Here is a 13,638-nt window from a genome sequence, read left to right on the forward strand (position 1 = left end):
GATAGGCACCCATCAAGAGAGGTAGCAAGTTAAGTGTCAATGTTAGGGTAGGGGGGATCAAGAGCGGTCAGCCGGTTACACAACGTCCTCGCGAACACAGGGAATGCAAGGAATTAGCATTAGACACATTGAATTATTGTCAGACATATTCAGGTGTCTACATTTCCCCCTACTTTAAACGTGCAAAGTCCTCATGCAAGTTACACAACCCCCAGTTTAGTGGGGTGACACCAGTTTAACACACACATGTATACGGTCCTTAGACCAACAGTTTCACACAACTATTCAAAATATGCAAACACACTCTTTAGCACGTAATCGTGACGATACCGGGCGGGTAGCCGACCTCTGGTGCTCCTCTGTGGCCGATTGGTCCGACTCCTCCCATTTCAGACCCCGTGTCGGACTCCGTGTCGGACTCGTCGGCCGCGGCCTCGTCCTCCTGAGCCACAGGTTGGTCGCCCGCATCGCCCTCCTCGCCTCCGTCTTCGCCGTCCTCTCCTGATGGGTCCGACTCCACCTCTCCTCCCGCATCGGGCACAACCTCAGCGACGACCCGAGGGGAACTGGGTGGGTTACATGCCCTGGGACACGGTTCCCAAGGATGATAGACGCGAGCGCGTAGGAGTCCTCCGGGGGACCCGCGCACGCCCTTCCCGGTCGGAATTGGGAAAGGTACAAGGCTTGAGCTGGTCCCGATGGACAGTCTTCTCCGGGCCCCCTTCTTCAGGCCGGACAGTGAAGACAGGCGTCCCTTCGTGGCTCTGTGCAACCACCAGATAGGGCGTAGGTTCCCATTTGTCCTGGATCTTATTACGACCCCTCGGTCGGTGGTTCCTCAACAGAACCCGGTCTCCGGCCCTTACGAGCGCGCCTCTGGACTTTCGGTCGTAGATTCGTTTGCGTCTATGAGACGTATGCTTAGCTGTGGCTCCCGCGGCCTCCGCAGCAGCCTTCAGTCGCTCATGGTGCCCTTGGACCCATTCGTCCAAGTTCTCCGCATCGCCGTCCACGGCATCTTTGCCACCCAGTACGTCCCTGGCCATCCTTGCATCCCTCCCGAAGAGCAAGTAGAAGGGGGCGTACCCCGTGGAAGAGTGCATGTGGCAGTTGTACGTAAGTACCAGCTCTGGCAGGTGTTCTTTCCAGTCCCGCTTCTTGTCAACGGGCAAGCTACACAGCATATCATGCATGGTCCGGTTAAACCTCTCGCATTGGCTGTTCCCCTGGGGGTGGTAGGGCGTAGTACGGCTCTTAGAGATCCCGTAAAGTCTACAGAGTTCTTTGATGATGCTAGATAAAAAATGTCGACCTTGGTCGGCATGGAGCCGAGCGGGGCAGCCGTAGTACACAAACCAATGCCGGATGAGTGCGGCGGTGGTGGTCTTGGCGGTCTGATCTTTGGTCGGGATGGCGATAGTGAATCGGGTAAACATATCGGTCAACACCAGGACGTTCTCGTAGCCGCCCGTCGACATCTCCAACATGGTACATTTAGTCCATGGCTAGGACTTCCATGGGCGCAGTCACGTTGGTGCAGGTCATCGGGCCTGTGACTTAGGGAATACGTCCCGGGCCAGTGCACACCGCTTGCATTGTTGCACCCAGCCATTCACCTCCGCTGCCATTCCTATCCAGAAGTAACTTCGCCTCATCAGATCTATAGTCCCCCGCCTGCCGAAGTGTCCCCCGTAGTCGTGTTGGGTCTCATATATGTGTCGCCGCAGGGCCGTCGGCACACCTGGGCCACATCACTTAATATTATACTTAAAATACATGTTTTGATAAACCAGTAATTGGTGATAATTACTCCTGAAATATCCCTTCTAGTCAAATTCAACAGCTTATATTTCAGGCAAGCCATACGGGAAGGCTTCTTAAAAGATATAGTTCAATTGAATCTACTATTTTGAAATAAAGCAATTTTACTATCTGTGAAAAGATTTATAAGCACTGTTTTCAGCAAGAGAAGTCTCTCTGTGCCCGTGGTGGAATGTTAAAAGCAGATTTGCTATTTCTAAATGTAAAGATAGTAAATCCAAAGAGACTAAATTGTAAAACGTTAATTCTCTTAAAGGGAAAAAGGGGCAGGCTCTCTGGCTTGCCGAGGCGTACACCTCCCAGTTTAGCGTCATTTCGATGAAGAACTCGGGGGTGTGGCCTAGAGCTTAAAGGAGACCGCACGAATACACAGAGACACACACAAGACAAACAGAACGAGAGGAGACCAGAATTGGACGTTGATGAAGACTCCCAGTTCCTGTTGCTGAACTACTGCTCCATGCTGATTAAGAAGACCAGAACTAGCTGAAATAATACTTGTAACACTGGGAAATCCAGACAGTGTGTATTACGATATTCAGAGTGCTTTAAAGGGGAACTATTTTACTATTTCTTTCACTATTTGGGCACTTTTACACAATTCATGTGAGTTTATGGAACACCTCTGTAATTATATATTTTTTTTAATTCATTGTTTTGTATTTCTAATCAAGTCCTCAAAAACAGCATTTTTCTACCTGAAGATCTCGAGCCGTTTTGAGGCTGGGCTCCTAAACCACTGTGTGGCCTTCGCGGCATCTGGGACATTAACATGCAGCGGTGTCTATCTGACATCACAAATCATCACATTTTCAGATGACTCAGTTCAGTGAGGGTGAATATTGTGAGAGGAGAATTGGAAGAATGCGCCAATATGAGAATTAGAGACATAGATCATATTAATATAAGTCCACATAGCTAGGAAACAATGCTAAACACTGAAAAAGGCCATTTATAAGATAGTTCCCCTTTAAGACTGCCATCACCAGGACGCCTTAAATAAAGCTCCGTAGAATACCACTCCAAATCGCACCTGTGTGGACTCGGTTCTTCTGCATTTCTACACTTGCACAAGACCGGTGGTCGCTCATACACGTAGCGAGAGAAGATCAGAGTACCAGCCACAGAGTACCAGCCAAATATACAACACGTGTTTATTCCCTTGTTTGAGCCGAATCTGGGTTGAACATGATTTGTGGAACTCCCTCTGGTGTTGTGGTCGTGGAATTCACTGACCTTTGGGAAGTATTTCGACATGTACATGGGTATCTTAGTGGTGTGTATCTTGTAGACTAGGCCCATTGCAAGTTGCTGTACTCTGCCAATAGGTCAAAGCTCTAGCATTGGCTGCCCAATAATTCCTAAATACAGGGCCTAAGCCTCCCTCCTGTGTTGGCTTTTGCAGATGCCCTTTTGATATGCGATGGGCTTTATACCCCCAAACAAATGGAAAGATAATAGAGTAATTTCTTTAAAAATGCTGAAGTGAGGAAGATTGGCAGATTTAGAAATAAATACAAACATCTAGGATGAGACACCATCTTGATTGCATTTATGTAGCCACAATTCTAAGCCCTTATGTAGGCCTACATGTTTACTGTCACTCACCCATACAAGATCCTAATAAGAACTAGAATATATTTATTTGCTAAGTAAATCTTTGTATAATTATACCAGGAATTTGTCCTCTGCATTTGCGCCTGAGGACCAACTCCAGTTAAAGCAATCAGATTACACATACACATAACAAGAGATCATTTTTAACTGTGATTGAACCATGATTGAACCACGATTGAAACACAATTGAAGGGGAAATAAATCTGATCATCCTAGTAAAATATTCAAGTTGCATTCTGCATCAGAATCCATTTTCTGTTTTACTTCATATTCGATGGCTGTTCAAGGCAGTAATCACAAAGTAATTGGTGATTATATATATCTGGTTCTGAGGTGATTGTGTGTAATTAATTCTATAATATATCTGGTTCTAAGAGATGCCTTTATTGATCCCCTTGGGGAAATTCAGGGAAATTGATTATGGAAGAAAGTAACCTCGTAAACTTGCTTCTATGTAATATCTTGTTCTGAGGTTATTGAATGTATTTCTATAATAAATTATATCTGGTTCTGATGTGATTATGTGTTATTTATAATATCTCTGGTTCTGAGGTGATTATGTGTTATTTATAATATGTCTGGTTCTAAGGTGATTATATGTAATATAATATAGCTGGTTCTGCCATAGCTGTCAACATTGGGATTTGAAAAAACGGGAGATTTCGCCACGCCCCCCTCCCCCGCCCCCTCCCAATGTAGTCTCCTCCCCCTTGTATGTATATATTTTCTGTTAGGATGTTTGTTGACAGCTGCTCTCTGGTGAGCTGCCTCATCGCTGCCATCTGCTGGTCAAAACCTGTATGTACCCAAGGACTGGGTGAACTACTAATTGCTACATTAAATTAATCAGATACCTGGTTGAAAGTGAAATGCTGTGTACATCCCTGCATTAAATTAATGGAAGTGTCAGTGTTTCTGTAGAGGAGATGGAACGCCTGCTCTTGTCGGCACTGCGCAGCCATGGAATCGCAAGGCCATAGATTTAGAATAGATAGAAAGGGCACATTGTGGTGTATCATAATTAATTTGTTGAATACAATAGGATTTTTATAACGTTGACACAAATTAAGCAATATTTACACTAAGTTCTCTTTTACCTCTTATTTAATTCATTCATTAATTTAATTGTAGGTACTGTTTATATTACATAGTCCTGTGTGTTGTATATTGTGTCCTATGTTACTTTTGTGTTTATTGTCTCTATATACACTGTGGGAAGGGGGGCACGTAATTGAATTTTTCTGTATGTCTTGCACAAATTGGAAAATGACAAAGTTGACTTTGACTTTTAACATGTGTCTATAGTGTCACACACTAATTCAATTGTAATGTTAAAAACGGATACTGCTGTAATATAAAGTGAAATTCTACCATGCCTCAATGTATCAACTTTAAATATACACTAAATGTTAATGTTAGAAATGTTAATTTCCACCACCATGTGCAACATTTCCTAAGAACAGCAATGTCCGTTCTATCAACTCCAAATCTGTGCTATGAGCTCAATTCTCCCGGTGCATGCAGAAGTATTGCTGTCTTGTTTTGGATGAATGAGTAGAAATAGGCACACTGATGAAGGCCGGATGGCTGAAAACATTTTGTGCGCTATAACAACTTGAAAATAAAAACAACGATATTCCGAGTGCGGTCCCTACCTCCTTTTTTGCAACTTAATTAATGTTGGACTACGCACCTGTCTGAGCGCAGTGGTTACCCCCTTTTTCTACTAGAAATGAAAAACGGAAATCTTGTTTTATTAAAGTAGTTTTGACATGTGATATAGATAAAGATATTGTTTCATTGTGTATTGATTAACTTTACATTTGCGCTTCATTACTATGAGGGCCGACGTTCCACTCTACTGGTTAAAGTTGCTTACTCGTGAGTAGTACGTTCGTTGATAAAGAAAAATACTGTCCACAGCCACTCCAGTGTAAAACAAAGATATCCAAATGGTTTATTTCTCTTCCACAGCGAAGTCTTTCTTTACAGAAGTGGTCCTAAAGCTATTTTCCTAAATATTCACTTTACTACTACAAGGTAAGAAAACTGTATTTTCCCAGTTGCCAAAATCACAGCCGACTCGACACATGAAAATTCCTCCACACTGCCGTAAATCAACTTGCCGGCTCTTTCCACAGCAAACCGGTAGACTTGGCACCTTGGTTGAGAAATGCAGGCTTCAGTCTATGTTGTTGAGTCTATCCGTTCAGTCCTGTTCAGTCCTGTTTCAAGCGACACACTGCTGGTCTGAGATAATTGTGGCCTATAGAGACACAAATGTTCTAGAATGTTCGGTTATGACATCATACGGTGACATCACCAATGTTCCAGAGCGTTCGATCATGACATCATACTGTGACATCACAAATGTTCTAGAATGTTCTATTATGACAAATAAGACGGTTCACTGACTTTATCTAAATCCAATCAATATTCCTAATGCCGTTTCAATGTAAGGTTATAAAAATAAACAAACATTCATATAATACAATAACCTAAATATATAGCTTTGGCTCCTACACCGACCCTAATTGTACTTCTAATCTAGAGACAATTACTAACAACTAAAAAACAAGGAGCTAAACCAAACACTATTTTAACTGATAAGAGTCTCTGCTGCTGGATAACCAATACCTGGTGCCAGAGGTCCCTAGTACATGGCACACCGTAGGAGGACGGTCTTTACCACAGCTTCATGCAGCTTCTTGGAGAAGACAGATCTTAGTGATAGGTCTATTCAAAGTGGTCGTCCTCTGTGCTGGTCAGGAACCGCTGAACTGTGTCAAACTGCTCTTCAGCTGCAGTAGCGCTGACCACAGCGTTCTCTACCTCTGGGTCCTCCGTGGTTAGGTCCCCACGGTGTTCTGGGTTCTGAGGCCATTCCTCTTCGGGCTTGGTGAGGAATTCCGGCCCCTGTGTCCAAGTCTCATTGTGCAGGAATGATTCCACATTGAGTCCTCTCGACGCGTGGTCCGCGGGATCTGTTGCAGTATCTACATACCGCCACTGTCCTACTTCTGACAGCTTCAAGATGGTCTCCACTCGATTCGCTAGAGTCGGCCCCTGTAGCTGGTTGTTCAAGGTGGTGCCTTGCAATGATGCCCCACAGTCGAACACCCTGCGGCTCTTCTTCTTGGCATGGTACACGCCATGGTGTGGCAAGTACCAAACTTTTCCATAGCTGCGGCTGAGCTCCTCACTGGGAACCTTGACTGCGTAGCCTTGCGATCCAGTTGTCGACGAACACTGAGTAATCAGCATGGAACTGGGGATTCTTCGTGAACCTCTTCTTTAAGTTGAGAGTTCGCTGTTCAGCTACTCTTCTGTTGTTCGGCATCTTGAAGACTGCGTTCCTCACTGGTAGGCTGATGCTGTAGTGTCCCTCTGTAAGTTTCACGGACTGCGAGACCAGTTCCAGAAACTGGATGTTGTCCCTCGACTTCTCAAGCCGGTCGTCTTGACACTCTGGGAAGTCGTTCTTGAACTGTTGACTCCAAAGTTCATCTAGCGTGGCCACGGATGTGTGGTTGGACGTGACTTGTATGAGTCCACTGGTAGTTTCATGGCCCCTTTCTCCTCTGAGGGGGCCATTGACGATCCAGCCCAATCGCGTTTTCACCTCGTACGGCTCTTCTTCCACGCTGGGTACCACCTGCCCTGGTTCCATGGCCTTGGGTACGTCAGTCCCGATGAGAAGGCCTATCTCCGCCTGGATCTTTGGTATTTGCACTTCACTGAGATAGGGCCACTTATCGACTTCCTCTTGCAGTGGGATGTTCTGTTTACGAGCAGGTATTGACTTCTGAGAGAAAGTGTTGGGTAGCTCTAGGAAGTTGTCACTATCCAAGCTACAGACTTCTAAACCAGACACCATCTGGCTGCTCACGACCTGCTCGCCTCCCATGGTCCTTAGCAGGATACTTGTCTTCCTGCCGGTGACGTTAAGCGCTGCCATTAACTTCTCTGTGCAGAAAGTGACGTTGCTGCCTGGGTCGAGGAACGCGTAGGTAGCCACCATCTTGTTGCCTTTCTTGGCGTTCATGTGGACCGGAACGATAGCCAAGATGCTTTCGACGTTGCCGGCCCCAGTAGCTCTGCAGGTCCTCGTTTCTGTATTGATGCATCCACTGACCCTAGAACTGGCTTCGCTTTATTCTTCCCCGCCCCTGTGCTTATTTTCTTTGGGCGCATCATCCGATGTCTCCTTCTTGTGCCTTGCTTCATCATAGGCAGCTTTGTTATTAATATGTAGAACTGTAGGAGTAAGCTGGCAGTCTTGGCAGCTCATCTTTTCTTGGCAGGCCTTGCTCATGTGACCCTGTTTCAGACAGCTGAAACATAGGCCTTTACTCTCGAGAAAATCTATCTTCTCCGTGTGAAGAGACTCCTTCATCTTTTTGCATTGCTCCATGGCATGCTGTTCTCCTTGGCAGAAGAGGCAAGGGTTGGAGAAGGCACAGAGTGTATCCCCCTTGGTCCTTGCTTTAGTCTCTGCCGGGTTCTGGACTGCTGTAGCAGCTGTTGTGAAGCTTCCCAGAGCGCCGCTATCTCTGTATGTCTTCTCATCTTTGTGAGCCTTAGCTTGGCTCTTGTTTCCATCTGTGATGTTGCAGAGGAGAGGATGTAGGGCTTCTTGGGCTTGTAGGTTGACAAAATCGGCAAGGTCGCTGAACATTAGGCGCTGCGCTGATCTTTCTCTAGAAGAGCATAGGCTTTGCTTCTCCACCGCTCTCTCTGCTTGTACGGATGCTTGGCTGTGATGGCACGCATATTTGATATGCTGTCAAGCTCCTGCATGTACTCCACGTCAGCCATAGCGTTGAGGCATCCAGGGAGATAGAGGCCAAAGGAGTGGAGCGCCTCTCCGTCATCGGACTTGATAGGCCAGTTCAGTGCCTTGTCTATATACGCCATTGAGATCTTGTATCCATTTCCAAAATGTTTTTTCAAGAGCCTCCTTGCCTCGTGATAGCCTCGCTCTGGTTCCATGTGAAGACAACTTCTTATCAGCTCTCTCGGCTGTCCATCCGTGTACTGCTCCAGGAAGTACAGCCGGTCTCTGTTACTATCTGTCTTGTCCTCCACTCCGTGTTCAAAGGCCCTGATTAATAGCCTGTACTCCATAGGGTCTCCCTTGAATATAGGAATCTGTTGAGGGGGTAGAGAAGAATGGTTTTGTTGCTTCACTAACCACCATGGCTTGTGTGGACTCTTGTTGCGGAGACTCTTGTTCCTTCTGTGTAGCACCGCCAGGTGCTCTGGAGCTGCTACTGTAAGCAGGTTCTCCTTTTATCGCTACAGCCTGAGTAGGCGTAGCCTGCTAGTGAGCTTGTGATTCGAAGGGCTTCTTTTTCTCTATGTAAGAGTTCATTCCATCCCTACAGGGCACTCTGGATGAGGCTCGCTGGCCTTCAGTACTTTGAACTTAGCCTCTGCCGCAGCTAAAGCAGCCTGGACCTGTAAATCCTCTCTCTCTGCTCTTAGCTAAAGCAGAGCCTCCTGTTCCTCCCTCTCTGCTCTTAGCTTATATGAGGTAGCTAAGAGCAGAGCCTCCTGTTCATCCCTCTCTGCTCTTAGCTTAGATGAGGTAGCTAAGAGCAGAGCCTCCTGTTCATCCAGTTGTCATCTTTGCTTTAGAGCGGAAGCCTGGGCTAGCAACTCAGCCCTCTCTAATTCGACTTTCAGACACGCGCTTGCAGATGATGTTCTGGAAAATGTAGTGGATGGTGCTCTAGACCCTTTCCTTTTTACGACGCCGGATGCACTGTCTTCAGGCCTGACCTCATCTTGGTGCTTCCTAGACTCCGCTATACGCTGATGCACCTTTCATCTATGTGTCAGCCTTTACTGTACTCTAAATACTCTAAATGAAATAATGGGCAGGAATAAGAAACCTACCCCATCCTTTCTAGAAACGGAAGGAAAATTCCTCACCAAACCAGTTGAGATTGCTAATCATATTAACAATTATTTTATTGGAAAAGTAGATAATTTAAGGAATAATATGCAAACAATAGATAATGAAAAATCTTATTTATTAATAAAGAATAAAATAATGAAAGATAAAAATTGTCAATTTAATTTTGATAGCGTGACTATAAGTAATGTAGAACATATGTTAAGTACCACTAAAAACAAACCACCAGGCGTCCCATAAGTTTACTGCCAGTTTTGAGTAAACTGATGGAAAGAATAGTAAGTGAACAGATTAAAAGCTACTTTTCTTTTAACACATTGACCACTGATTTTCAACATGCATATCGTGAAGGACATTCAACAGCGACTGCTTTAACCCAAATGACTGATGATTGGCTGAAAGAGATAGATAAAAAGAAAATGGTTGGAGCTGTCTTGCTTGATTTTACTGCAGCATTCGACATCATAGATCACAAATTCTTACTTAAAAAACTTGAATGTTACGGTTTCTCCTCATCTGCACTATCTTGGATGCAAACTTATTTAGCAAACCGGAAACAAATCGTTTTTTTTAATGGGAGTTACTCAGAAGTTAAAACGGTAAGGTGTGGAGTACCCCAAGGAAGTTGCCTTGGGCCTTTGCTCTACACCATATTTACAAATGACATGCCTCTTGTCCTAAATAAGTCCTATATTTCTATGTATGCGGATGATTCAACGATTTACACATCAGCCTCAACAGCCAATGAATTAAATACGGTCCTAAAGGCAGAGTTGCAATCAGTGATGGAATGGATAAAGAATAACAAACTAGTTCTAAACATATCAAAGACAAGTAGCATCATTTTCGGTTCAAACCATACTCTAAGAACGAACCCAGTCTTGAAACTTTTGATAAGTGATGTGGTAATTAATCAAGTCCAGGAGACTAAACTCCTAGGGGTAACATTAGACAGTAAATTGTCATGGTCACACCATATAAACAATATAGTAGTGAAAATGGGAAGAGGGATTTCTGTTGTTAAAAGATGTGCTCATTTGTTACCACTAAATTCTATCAAACAGGTCATTCAAGCTCTGGTTTTGTCAAATCTTGACTATTGTCCTGCAGTATGGTCGAATGTAACGACGAGTAAACTGAAAAAATTACAAATGGTACAAAACAAAGCAGCACGTATAGCGCTTTGCTGTGAGTACAGAACTAATGTTGCAGCGATGCACAGTTGTTTAACTTGGTTACTTGTCAAACATAAATTACTCTGCTCACTCCTTGTATTCACTAGGAATATTTTTGTTACAAAGATCCCCTCAATTTTATATAACAATTTATCAATAAGTCTTGACAGACACAACCATTCCACCAGACATGCTTCTGCACGAGGTTTTACACTTCCAAAAGTGAGGTCGAATGCAATGAAGCAAACTGTCATGTTCCGTGGTATGCAGGAATGGAACTCTCTTCCCAGACATGTTAAGCAGGAGAATAGTAAATGCCGTTTCAAAATCGTGGTAAAACAACATTTTCAACCAAAGAAATTGACATTCCCTAATAGATAGTGTGTACGTAAATTAAAATGTATGTGTCTGATAAAGAGATAGGTATATATGGATGAAAAGGCATGTGTCTGATAGGGATATATTATTAAAATATTGTATAATTTTGTATTTTTATATTGTATTATGAATTTGATTAGGGTTTTTACTGTTGTTTTAATTGTCTGTATGACATGTAAATGTTGTGAGTGTATAAGGGTTTTTATTGTTGTTTTAATGGTCTGTATGTCATGTAAATGTTATGAGTGTATAAGGGTTTTTATTGTTGTTTTAATTGTCTGTATGACATGTAAATGTTGTGAGTGTATACGTCTGTAACTGTATTTTATGTGTTATGGACCCCAGGAAGAATAGCCCCAGCACTGCTGTGGCTAATGGGGATCCAAATAAACTTAAACTGTGAAGTTGTAAAATGTGTCCGCCTTTGGCGTGAACCATTCCTCCTGATCTTTCTTCTCCTCTTCTGATGTCTTGCTTATGTTTTTGCTCAGTACCACCTGGACTGAAGTATTAAGCTCACAGAACTCTCCAAATAGCTTGTTGAATTCTACCAATCTTGTCTGTACACCTTCCAAGTTACCGTCGTCATCCTCATCCATTAATTGATTCATCTTATTCATGTGACCAGTTAGCTGACCTAACTTAGCTCTCCTCTTATTGGTGGCCTGACGGACATCTTCCTCATAGACCCTTTGTGTCATCTCAACCTTCTTAGTGTAACGGGGAAGCCCGTGGGTATGTCCACAGTCACAGAAACAGGGGTGTTGACGAGTGACTGTGGCATTGCGAGCTGGTAAGTTAAACTCACTTCCTCATAACAGGGTTAACAGACGCATAGGTATGGTAGTTAGGAGTGAATTCACTTCTTAGTGCAGCGGCCTGTGTCGTCGCCCGCGGCGCGGGAGCCCCCTGTTCGACTCCCCCTCGGGACATTAACATTTAACATCAACACAACGCAGACCAATATGATCCGTCACAGTGGTGCCCAGTGACCGTCACATTAGGTTCCGACATTTTGTTGTTATCCTTCTTTCAGCGCTCCAGTAGTTTGTGTTGATTCCTTTTTCCTCTTGGAACAGAGTTTTCTTACTAATATGAGGGCAGACGTTCCACTCTACTGGTTAAAGTTGCTTACGTGTGAGTAGTACGTTTGTTGATAAAGAAAAATACTGTCCACAGCCGCTCCAGTGTAAAACAAATATATCCAAATGGTTTATTTCTCTTCCACAGCAAAGTCTTTTTTTACAGAAGTGGTCCTAAAGCTATTTTCCTAAATATTCACGTTACTACTACAAGGTAAGAAAACTATTTTCCCAGTCTCCAAAATCACCGCCGACTCGACACATGAAAATTCCTAGACACTGGAAAGCCGTAAATCAACTTGCCGGCTCTTTCCACAGCAAAACGGTAGACTTGGCACCTTGGTTGAGAAATGCAGGCTTCAGTCTATGTTGTTGAGTCTATCCGTTCAGTCCTGTTCAGTCCTGTTTCAAGCTACACACTGCTGCTCTTCTTCTTCTTCTTCTTATTTGAATTTCCGGCAGTGTAGACGCATCGTGGCGTATTACTGCCCTCCGCAATTCTTTTTATGGGCTCTTCTTCTTCTTCTTCTTCTTCTTCTTCTTCTTCTTCTTCTTCTTCTTCTTCTTCTTCTTCTTCTTCTTCTTCTTCTTCTTCTTCTACTGGACCCCGTCATCAACTACATTGTCCATTGGAGTGCAGCTAATGCTGCTACTTCCTGTCTGAGCCCCCCTCCGCGGGACCCTCCTTGCCCCCTGCGATCTTATTCTGGGCTGCTTTGTCCCTCTCAGCCCCCTCAGCCAATTCGCTAACCACCTCCTCCCAGTCCAGACCTTCCATTCCCAGATGTTGAACCGCTATCCTAACAATCATCTTCACCATCGCTGTTTTACCCTTAGCCTCTGCCATACCAGTAACTACCCCTGCCACGAAGGCCACAATACCTAATTTCTCCTCCCTTCCCCTCTCTCTTTCTTCCTGCTCTACCCTCTGCCAAATGCCCTCCTTCAACCCCCTGCACCCTTTCTTGGCTGCCCTGTCCTACCCTGCTAACCGCCTCAGCATACGACAACTTACCCTCCCTTCTCACTCTCCGATCCGCGACCTCCTTCTTCATCACCTCACACCCCCTAAACGATACACTATGCTCCCCACCACAACTACAGCACATCGGCTTCACTCCCTCTCCACACTTCCCATATTCATGTTCCCCGCCACACCTAGCGCACCTCAGCCCCTTCCTACACGTGGTAGCTATATGGCCAAACTCCTGGCACCTATAGCACCTAAGAGGATTCTGAACAAATTCCCTAACCCTATACATCCTACGCCCTACAAACACCTCCCTAGGAACAGCCCCACCCTCAAACTTAATCACTACCGTCTCTGTCACTGCCCTCTCTGCTCCCCTCTTCATCCTTTCTGCACTCTTAACTATGCCATTACGCCCGTCCCCCTTTTCCACTCTTCCACCAGCTGCTCTACGGTAACCTCGACCGGTACCCCAGCTATCACCCCCTTACATCCCCCCTCCCTCTTCTCCCCTACTCTCGCCACCTTACTTATACCCACCCCCCCAATGCTCCTCATCTTCCTAGCCCTCTCCACCTGCCCCTCACTACCACACCCTACGGCCAGGTTCCCATCCCACAAAACTCTCGCGAACTTTACCTCTCCTAATTGCAACTCGAGCCTACCTACTTTCCC

The sequence above is a fragment of the Notolepis coatsorum genome (assembly GCF_963971535.1).
Source record: "Notolepis coatsorum genome assembly, chromosome: 6".
Classification (NCBI taxonomy): domain Eukaryota; kingdom Metazoa; phylum Chordata; class Actinopteri; order Aulopiformes; family Paralepididae; genus Notolepis; species Notolepis coatsorum.